Here is an 8,970-nt window from a genome sequence, read left to right as displayed (position 1 = left end):
AGTATGTTCCGTGGGCTGATGAGAAGAATGTGTATTCAGTTTTGTTGGGATGCAATGTTCTTTAGATGTCTGTTAAGTCCAGATGTTAAATGGTTACGTTTAAATTTAAAATTTCTTTGCTTAGCTTCTTTTTGGAGGATGTATCCAGCACCATTAAAGGAGTGTTAAAATCTCTAACTACTATGGAACTGGAGGAAATCAAGTTGCTCATGTCTATTAGAGTTTCTCTTATAAATTGAGGTGTGTTCTGGTTGGGTGCATAAATATTAATAATTGAAATCTCATCATATTGAGTATTACCTTTAACGAATATGAAGTGTCCATCCTTATCCTTCCTTATTTTCATTGGTTTAAAGTCAATTGCATCTGCAAATAGGATTGCAATGACTGCTTCTTACTGCTTTCCATTTGCCTGGAGTATAGATGACCATCCCTTCACCTTGAGTCTATATTTCTCTTTTAATGTAAGATGTGATTCTTGTATGCAGCAGGTATCTGGCTTGAGTTTTTGTATCCAGTCAGCCAACCTGTGCCTCTTTAGAGGACAATTTAAACCATTCACATTAATTGAGAATATTGATAAGCCTTTCGAGAGTCTGGTGGACATTTTTTATCGTTTTGCGACTGTGGAAGTTGGAATTTGATCAGAAGTTTCTGGGTGGGTTTATTTTGTGGTGGGTTACACTGGTCTTTATGAAGGATAGGTCTGAGAATATCCTGGAGAGCTGGTTTAGTTGTGGCAAATTTCTTCAACATGTGAATGTCGTTAAAGTATTTAATTTCTCCATCATAAATGAAACTCAGTTTAGGTGGGTACAGGATCCTGGGTTGAAAGTTATTTTGTTTTAGGAGATTAAAAGTTGATGACCATCCTCTTCTAGCTTGAAAGGTTTCAGCAGAGAGATCTGCAGTTATTCTAATATTCTTCCCCTTGTAGGTGATGGTTTTCTTTCGTCTGGCTGCTTTCAGAATTTTCTCCATCATATTAACTTTAGTGAAATTGATTATGATGTGTCTGGGGGAGGTCTTATTTGGGTTGAGTCGTGGGAGTTCTGAAACTGTCTGCTATCTGAGTTTCAGAATCTCTTGGTATGTCTGGAAATTTCTCCTTTATAATCTCATGGAGCAGAGACTCTATGCCTTGTGAAGCTACTGCGTCATTTTTGGGGATCCCTATAAGACGAATATTAGTTTTCCTTGAATTATCCCAGAGCTCTCTGAGAGAATGATCTGTTTTTGCCCTCCATTTCTCTTCCTCTTTGAGAGTTTGGGAGCATTCGAAAGCTTTGTCTTCAATGTCGGAAATCCTTTCTTCTGCTTGCTCCATTCTGTTACTAAGGGATTCTACTGTGTTTCTCATATCTTTGAGGGCTGCAACTTCTTGTCTCAATGTGTCAAAATCTTTGGTCATTTGGTCTTTGAATTATTTGAATTCTTGAGATATCTTTTGGGTTACTGCTTGGAATTCTAATTTGATCTTATTTGCTATCCAGATTCTGAATTCAATTTCTGACATGTCAGCTATTTGTTTGTGTGTGGGATCTTGTGCTGTGTCTGCCCCATTGATCCCTGAGGGAGTTAATCTACTCTGATTTTTCATATTGCCAGAGTTTTTCTGTTGATTTTGCCTCATGATTGTTTTTCACCATTGCCTCTGGCCATCCTCAGAGTTGGGGAGGTGTCTCTCCAAGATTAGACCCCAGTGAGATCACTCTATTTTTGCTGGATCTTTGTAGGGAGTGACCCCATTTATTTCCTCTGGGGCTGCCCTAGCCAGGGAGTTCCGGTTGTGGAAGCAGCTCCGGAGTGTGACACACCTGGATCCAGGTGTGGTGCACACGGTTCTGGGAGTGCCTGGTGCCCAGTGACTTTGGTACAGGGAGCTCAAGGCTCCAGCAGTCTCTGGCCAGGAGAAGGGCTCCCCACAGAGGCAGCGAGGGCTCAGGAGGGCACACGGTTACCAGAGTCCCTGGCCAGAAGAGCAGGGAGGTGTGGACACAGGCAGGGTACAGGCGGGAGGACGTGGGGTTGAGTGGCTCCCACAGTTCCCCGTCAGGGCATGCGGAGGCCTGGCCAGTGTGGGTTTGGGTCAGGTGTCACCTCGCAGCTCTTGCCGAGGTCCGGGTGGACGCCAATCGTGGTTGCATTGCTGTTCTTACAGAGATACTGGTGGCTCAGCTCTTATGGAGGTCTGGGTGGGAGACCTATATACAGCTGCATCTCTCGGGCTATGTGAGATGATGGTGCCTCGCAGGAAATTGTCAAACTCCTCAAACAGCTCCCAGATGTTGGTCTTGTACTTCAGATCGAGGTCCACCTGAATAAGTTGCAGGATCTCTGTGAACTGTTTTGATGTTTTTGGATTTGGCACTCAGTTGAACTGCCTTGGGGAGAGCTTGAGCAGGAGTGCAAAGGACTTTGGGCATTGTCTAGGACCCCAGACTGAGCCACTGAGCTGGACTGTGCTAGTAGTGTTTGGCTGCGGATCACAGGGAGACATTGTCAGATTTCTGATTTCTATCACCCATGTTGATGAAGAGAGAGTCTAGGTTCTATGGCCAGCTTTGAGGGAGACATAAGGACAGAAGTAGCAGGACAGGGGGTGTCATAGAAAGCCTTTTGTTCCTGAGGCTGCATCTGGGGTGTTCATTATGGTATATCATTTTCTGAGCCCCAGCACAAAGTACTGAGAGTGGGTGCAAACATCCAAGGTTAAGGGCACAGTCCTCTACAAGGTGAAGTAAAGGATATCCTCACTTCACATGTTAGCTTCAAGGTTAGGGGTCCCAGACCACCTGTACTTCTGACCAGCTAGCTACAAATTCAAGTGTTCCTACTGCCCTCTCAAGTTTGATAATTTGCTAGAATGACTCAAAGGACTCAGGAAAGCTCTACTTATGACTATTGTTTTCTTATTGAAAAGTATATTAAAAGAACCAGCCAAAGGGAGAGACATATAAGATGAGGTCTGGGAGGATCCCAACACTGAGAAATAAAAATAAAACCCTAAGATCCCCAACTAACTTAGTGGACTCCCTCTTGGCAACGTGGCCTCAGAGAAACATTAAAATTGAGTTCCTGGTGATGACAGGATGGAAGGTCAGATACACCTTGTTATACCTCCTCCTTGTAACCACCTTAGACTTTCTTTCCTAAGGGTCAAACAGAAACCAGCCATTTGGAAAGACTTGCTCCACCACTGATTTCAACCAACTTCATGACTGGTCCTTTTCTTTTGCAGAATAGACAAAACTGACCACCATTCCTTCTTGGTAAGAGACTGCTGACCACAGACTGGTTCTGGCAAGTCTGCAGAAACTGTTCATGGAAAGACTTTGTGTCCTCTGTTTCAATTTTTCATTTATGGGGTCTAATTATGGTACATTTAAATGTTAAGTCTCCACCCCAAAATGAAGATGGGAAACATGTTATATACATGTACCACCACTTCATGAATATTCATGGCTCCTCATATAATCTATAGAATATGTATGGTTAGCTACCCTGCTCAGCATAAATTCCTGTTTTCCCCTCTCTTAAAGTGCTTGTTCTTGGCTTTGGCCTGAGGCTATGCTTTCCAGCCTGTAAAATGGCCACCTGCAGTCTGCAAACCTTTATGAGAAATAAAGTTCTCCTTTCCAAATTTGTGAACTTCATGATTCTTCAGTTAACAACATAAAATTTCATTTTTCTCCCATGGAGTCAAGACACATTCGTACATCAATGTATCCTTTCTAAGAAACATGATGGAAAATTCACAACCACCCCACAATGTATTCCAGGAGTCACAAAAATATGCAAACAAGAACCAATGTCCAGGTTATCATTAGGAACTGTTAAAAGAAAACATTACAACAAATTTGGTTTAAAAATCTTAATTTGATTTGCAGTTCTGGAATTGGCAATACTTTGTTCCATAAAATAGAACAAGAGTTCAGATAAGCTGGGCAAAGAAGATTGGTTTTTTAGATAGAAATGGACTGAGCAAATAAGTTACCTTTCTTTAAAAGTTAAAGCACAGAACGTTTCCTAAACCTTTTTATGGAGGATTATGCAGGCTAAAACTAACCTGTTTGGTGATTTGGCTATCATTTCTCTCTGTCTCAACCTCCCCCCTCTTTCTTTCTATCTCTCCTGGTTTCTTAGAAGGTCAGATGAACAACTCACTTTTTGTTTTATGATGTGGACATGTAGCACGAGTAACTCCATTTTGGTTTGGTCTGTTGGGCCAAGTGCAGAAGCTCAATTCAAACCAATGGTCTCTTATAAATTTTATTTAATAATGCTAAAGAAAAGAATGGGGGCAGGAGTGGTGGCTCATGCCTGTAATCCTAGCACTCTAGGAGCCTAAGGAAGGAGGGTTGCTTGAGGAAGAGTTCAAGACCATCCTCAGCAGGAGAGACACCCCATTTCTACTAAACATAGAAAAATAAAATGGGTGTGGTGGCACCTGTCTGTAGTTCCAACTACTGAGACAAGAGGATTGCTTGAACCCAGAAGTTTGAGGCTGCAGTGAGTTGTGATGATGCCACTACAATCTAGTTGGAGGAAAGGGGAGGACAGAGTAAGAAAGTAAAGTAAAAAAAGAATCATCTACATTTACATATACCAGAATCTAATACATATTTTTACTAAATAATAGTTTACTTGTTTTGCCTAATCCCCATCATTTTATTTTTGCCTTCTGGCATCTGAGTTTATTTAAAGTAGACAACAGCAATTACTTTAATTTTTACAATATCTACTTCTTTAACCAAATTTTCAATTCCCCTGTTAAGTCCCTGAGCAGACGGACAAAAAAATTCAGCTGCAATTGCAGCAGCACTCAAGGTCTTTTCCTATGTTTGGGGCCTGTTCATGGAGTTGAGTCATTCTCTCTGAGTGTTTCTAATGTTTGTTTCTGTTGTAAAAATTGCTGTTGTCTGATGTGCCTATCTAGTTGGAGGGACTAGATATCTTACTGGAGAACACTTTATTTTCTTGTACATAGAAGAGTTTCATGAAAATAGAGATTATATAGCTTTTGCTACATGGGGTATAAAGAAAGAAAACAAGACTCTGTCCTCAAGGAGTTTTCTTTTTGGACCAGGTGTAACAAGAGGTAAAGGTTAGAAAAAGGACAAGGAAATGTTTTATAAGTTGTCTCTTTAAAACCTTCCACCCTTTTGGGGAATTAAAACCTGCATTTTTGTCCAAGGACAGTAATCAAAGGGGCAGGAAAATGTTCTTTGTTGTTTGTTTTCTAGTATCTTAAACCACAGGAGGTGGCTCAACAGAATTGTCACCACTGGCTTCCCTGGAGATGAAGTCAGTGGAAATGACCAACTATAGTTAAACAACTTCCCAAAGCCCCTTGTGAGACTGCTCATAGATTCAAGTCCTCCCTCCCCCATAAAAAGCATTATATTTCTGCTTAAAGTCTGGATGGCAAGTCTTCTGAGAGGATTGTCTGAACACTCCTTACTTGCCTGCAAATTTATGAACTTCTTGTTCCTTTTCCTCAAATTGATACAGAGTTCCCCCATTCAGGCCTGGACAGGGACTCCACTTTCCTAGGCATGGGCAATTTCATGTAATCAAATCTCTTCTGATGTGGACATCCTGCCATTTTGCCTGGAGCTGGAGGAATTGCATTCTTTCGTTAATACACTTATCAACATTGAAAAGGTGACTTCCATCTACCAACTCCTAACCAAGTATAATTCTCAAGACCTTATACCACAGGGTAAAAAACCAACATGTAGACTTTCGCCTTGGGTCTTTTCCTCTGTCAGAATCTATGGTGTTTTTTATTCCTTCTGTATTCCTTTCTACCTAATAAATCCTACCTTATCACTGATTTGTGGGTTTTGGGTTCATTCCTTTAATCTCCAAGACCAAAGACCAAAAAAATTCTGTGAACAAAACCACTTGTCCTCATTCTTTGTTGTCAATGATTTGGCCTCAGGGATGGGTGCTGAACTTTGGGTAATAAGAATAATGTGATAATTAGCCACTTTGACTGTCAGCAAATTCACCAAACACTGACCTTCATCTATTTTATTCAATTCATTTATCATCTTGAATAAAGCCTTTATGTCTTTTTTTGCTCATCATAATATATCTGATCAATAGTTTTTGTAAAGAAAATGTTTTGTCTATAATAAATTAATATCATATCAATAACTAATCCATAAAAGCAATAAGGATCAATAGACTTCTTTATGATTAAGACATTTTTGATTTATCAATTACATATGCTCTCATTGGCATTCTAGCATGACTCATTGTATGGCCCTCCACCATAATTCTTAAAATATGTCAGTTCAGAAAAAAATACTAAGATATCAAAGGATATCTAAAAGGAATTGAATTGCTAGCATAATTTGCAATAATGCTCATAATAATAGAGACATGAAGCTGCCCATAATAGTGCTATGATTGTAGACTTGAGAATTTTAGACTTTGAAATCTTGACTGTAATCAGGTGGTTTTTTGGTAGTTGTTTTCTGTTTTCTTTTATATATATATATATAAAAGTTTTCTTTTATATATATATATATATTTTTTTTTTCCCCCATGAAACAGAGACTTTATTAGGCACAGAGGGTGATTGATGGATAGTTACAAAATTACTACCAGGCTTCCTCCTGAGCTGGAGAGTAGTACCCCAGGAGAAGGAAGGGCAGAGGAGCATGTTTTCTCTGCCTTTTCCCTTCAAGGCTGCATGCGGATGGCCCCATCCAGCTGGATAACCTCTCCATTGAGGAAAGAGTTCTTGATGATGACCTGTAGCAGGTGAGCATACTCAGCAGGGTTTCCTAGTCGGCCGAGGAAGGGTACTTGGCTGGCCAAGAAGTTGCGCACCTTCTCTGGGAGGGTGGTCAGCAGTGGGGTGCCAAATAGGCCTGGAGCAATGGAGGCCTGGAGCAATGGTCATCACCCGAATGCCTATGGGAGCCAGATCCCGAGCAATAGGCAGTGTCATTGCCTACTATGCCTCCTTTGGAAGCAGAATACGCAGCTTGTCCAACCTTCGAAGGCAGCCACACTAGCAGTGTTAATGATGACCCCACGTTGGCCTCCCTGGTCTGGTTCATTCTGGCCCATCTCACCAGCCACCAGGCGGATCACATTGAAGGTGCCTATGAGATTCACATTGATAACTCGCTGGAAGTCCTCCAAGGTATGGGCTTGGCTCTTTTTTAAGTTGTATGTCTTGATGGCCACTGCAATGCCTGCTCAATTGACAGCAACATCCATATGGCCAAAGTTTTCTTTTGCTAAAGTCAGGGCTGTTTGCACATCCTTCTCAGAGGTCATGTCAGTTGGAGCAAAGACGCAGCTCCTTCCTAACTTCTTGGCTTGGGCCTCCCCACCTGAGCTGGGCAAGTCCAAAAGCACAGCAGCAGCCCCCTGCCCCACCAGTCGCTCAGCTGTGGCCAGGCTCAGGCCTGAGGTTCCTCCTGTTATTACTAAGAACAAGCCCTTCACATTTCTACCCGCCGCAGCCATCTTGCACTAGCCTTCTCCCTGGAAGGCTGTGCAGGCACCCCTCTTTTATATTTTTATTGGGTATTGTTTTTGTTTTGAATTGTCAAAGCAGTTCAAATGTTCTCTTTTAAAATCAGAATATTTGAAATGATTATTTAATTACCTGATGGGAACTTCCCCATTTGTCAGCCCTTTCACTCTGGAAGACATCATCGCAAGGCCTGTGACATGTATGTCTGGCAGGCTGAAAAGGGCCATGAACAAAAGGAATTTTCTTTTGTTACATTTGGTCAGGACCGTTGTATTCTTGTATCAAATTTTTTGATTTTTTTCAGAAGACATTTAAATCATCACCACAATGGGAATTTCAGAAGTCTTTTCGTTTACTGATCTATTTCTAGCTGTATAAACACTAAACAACAGAGATTGCATGTTGTAGTCCTACATAAATATTTTTAGACAGATGAAAGGAAGGAAGGGAGAAAGGAAGGAAGGAGTTAACTTGAAAAGTATGCTTATAGTTTGTGCTGCAGATGGAAAATAAATCAAGGGATTTATTATACTACTGATGGAAAATAAATCATCTCTGCATGTCTAACAACATGCAACAGACATTCACTTTTACTGACCTATCAACAGTGCAGACTTGGTAGTATTTAATTTTATATGTATGTATGTGTCTGTATGTTTGATGGAAAATTTATTCTGCATCATACCACAGAAAACAACTAAGTTACCTGCCACAAATATACAATAAGGAACCTTTTTGAATTTATAGAAACTAATGTCATCTATCACGAACCACAAAAAAAAAAAAAATGACTAGTTCAAAAGTCATTCTAGGGCATTGACCTTTCTTAATGATTATTATGTTCATTCTTAAAAGTCATTGTAAAGTTCTTCAATATATCAATCTTGTTAACAATAAATCCTCATCAGTAGAACAAATTGTATAATGATTATTGTTGTGGATTTTGATAACACAATGAATTGTTAGTAGATATGTTTTCTATCAGCTGTGGTCATACCTTTTCTTCTGTGTTCTTCCCTGTATTCTTGGAAAGAAGTGAGATTGTAAATTCTCTCTCTCTTTTTTTTTCTTTGAAACAGAGTCTCACTCTTTTGCTCTGGGTAGAGTGCCTTGGCAGCAGCCTAGCTCACAGCAGCCTCACACTCTTGGGTTCAGGAGATCCTCCTGCCTTAGCTTCCTTAGTAGCTGGGAATACAAGTGTACACCACCATGCCCAGCTATTTTTTTCTATTTTTAGTAGAGATGGGGGTCTCCCTTTTGCTCAAGCTGTTCTCTGACTTGTACAAAAGAGGGATCCTCCCAGAGTACTGGGGTTGCTGGTGTGAGCCACCATGCCCAGCTTAATTTTATTTTCCTTTTTTTTTGTGAGACAAGGTCTTGCTCTGTTGCCCTGGCTGGAGTGCCCTGGCTGGAGTGGACTGCAGCCTCAAACCCCTGGGCTCAGGCAACCCTCCTGCCTCAGCTTC

At 40.9% G+C, this 8,970-nt stretch overlaps 1 pseudogene; it reads right to left on the bottom strand.

Annotated features, from left to right (window-relative positions):
- Positions 1 to 6,696: 6,696 nt before the first annotated feature.
- Positions 6,697 to 7,497, bottom strand: LOC128576095 (3-hydroxyacyl-CoA dehydrogenase type-2-like; annotated as a pseudogene).
- Positions 7,498 to 8,970: the final 1,473 nt, after the last annotated feature.

Source organism: Nycticebus coucang, chromosome 2, assembly GCF_027406575.1.
Source record: "Nycticebus coucang isolate mNycCou1 chromosome 2, mNycCou1.pri, whole genome shotgun sequence".
Lineage (NCBI taxonomy): Eukaryota > Metazoa > Chordata > Mammalia > Primates > Lorisidae > Nycticebus > Nycticebus coucang.
Note: the sequence above shows the minus strand (reverse complement) of the source record. Positions and strands in the feature narration are given on the sequence as shown.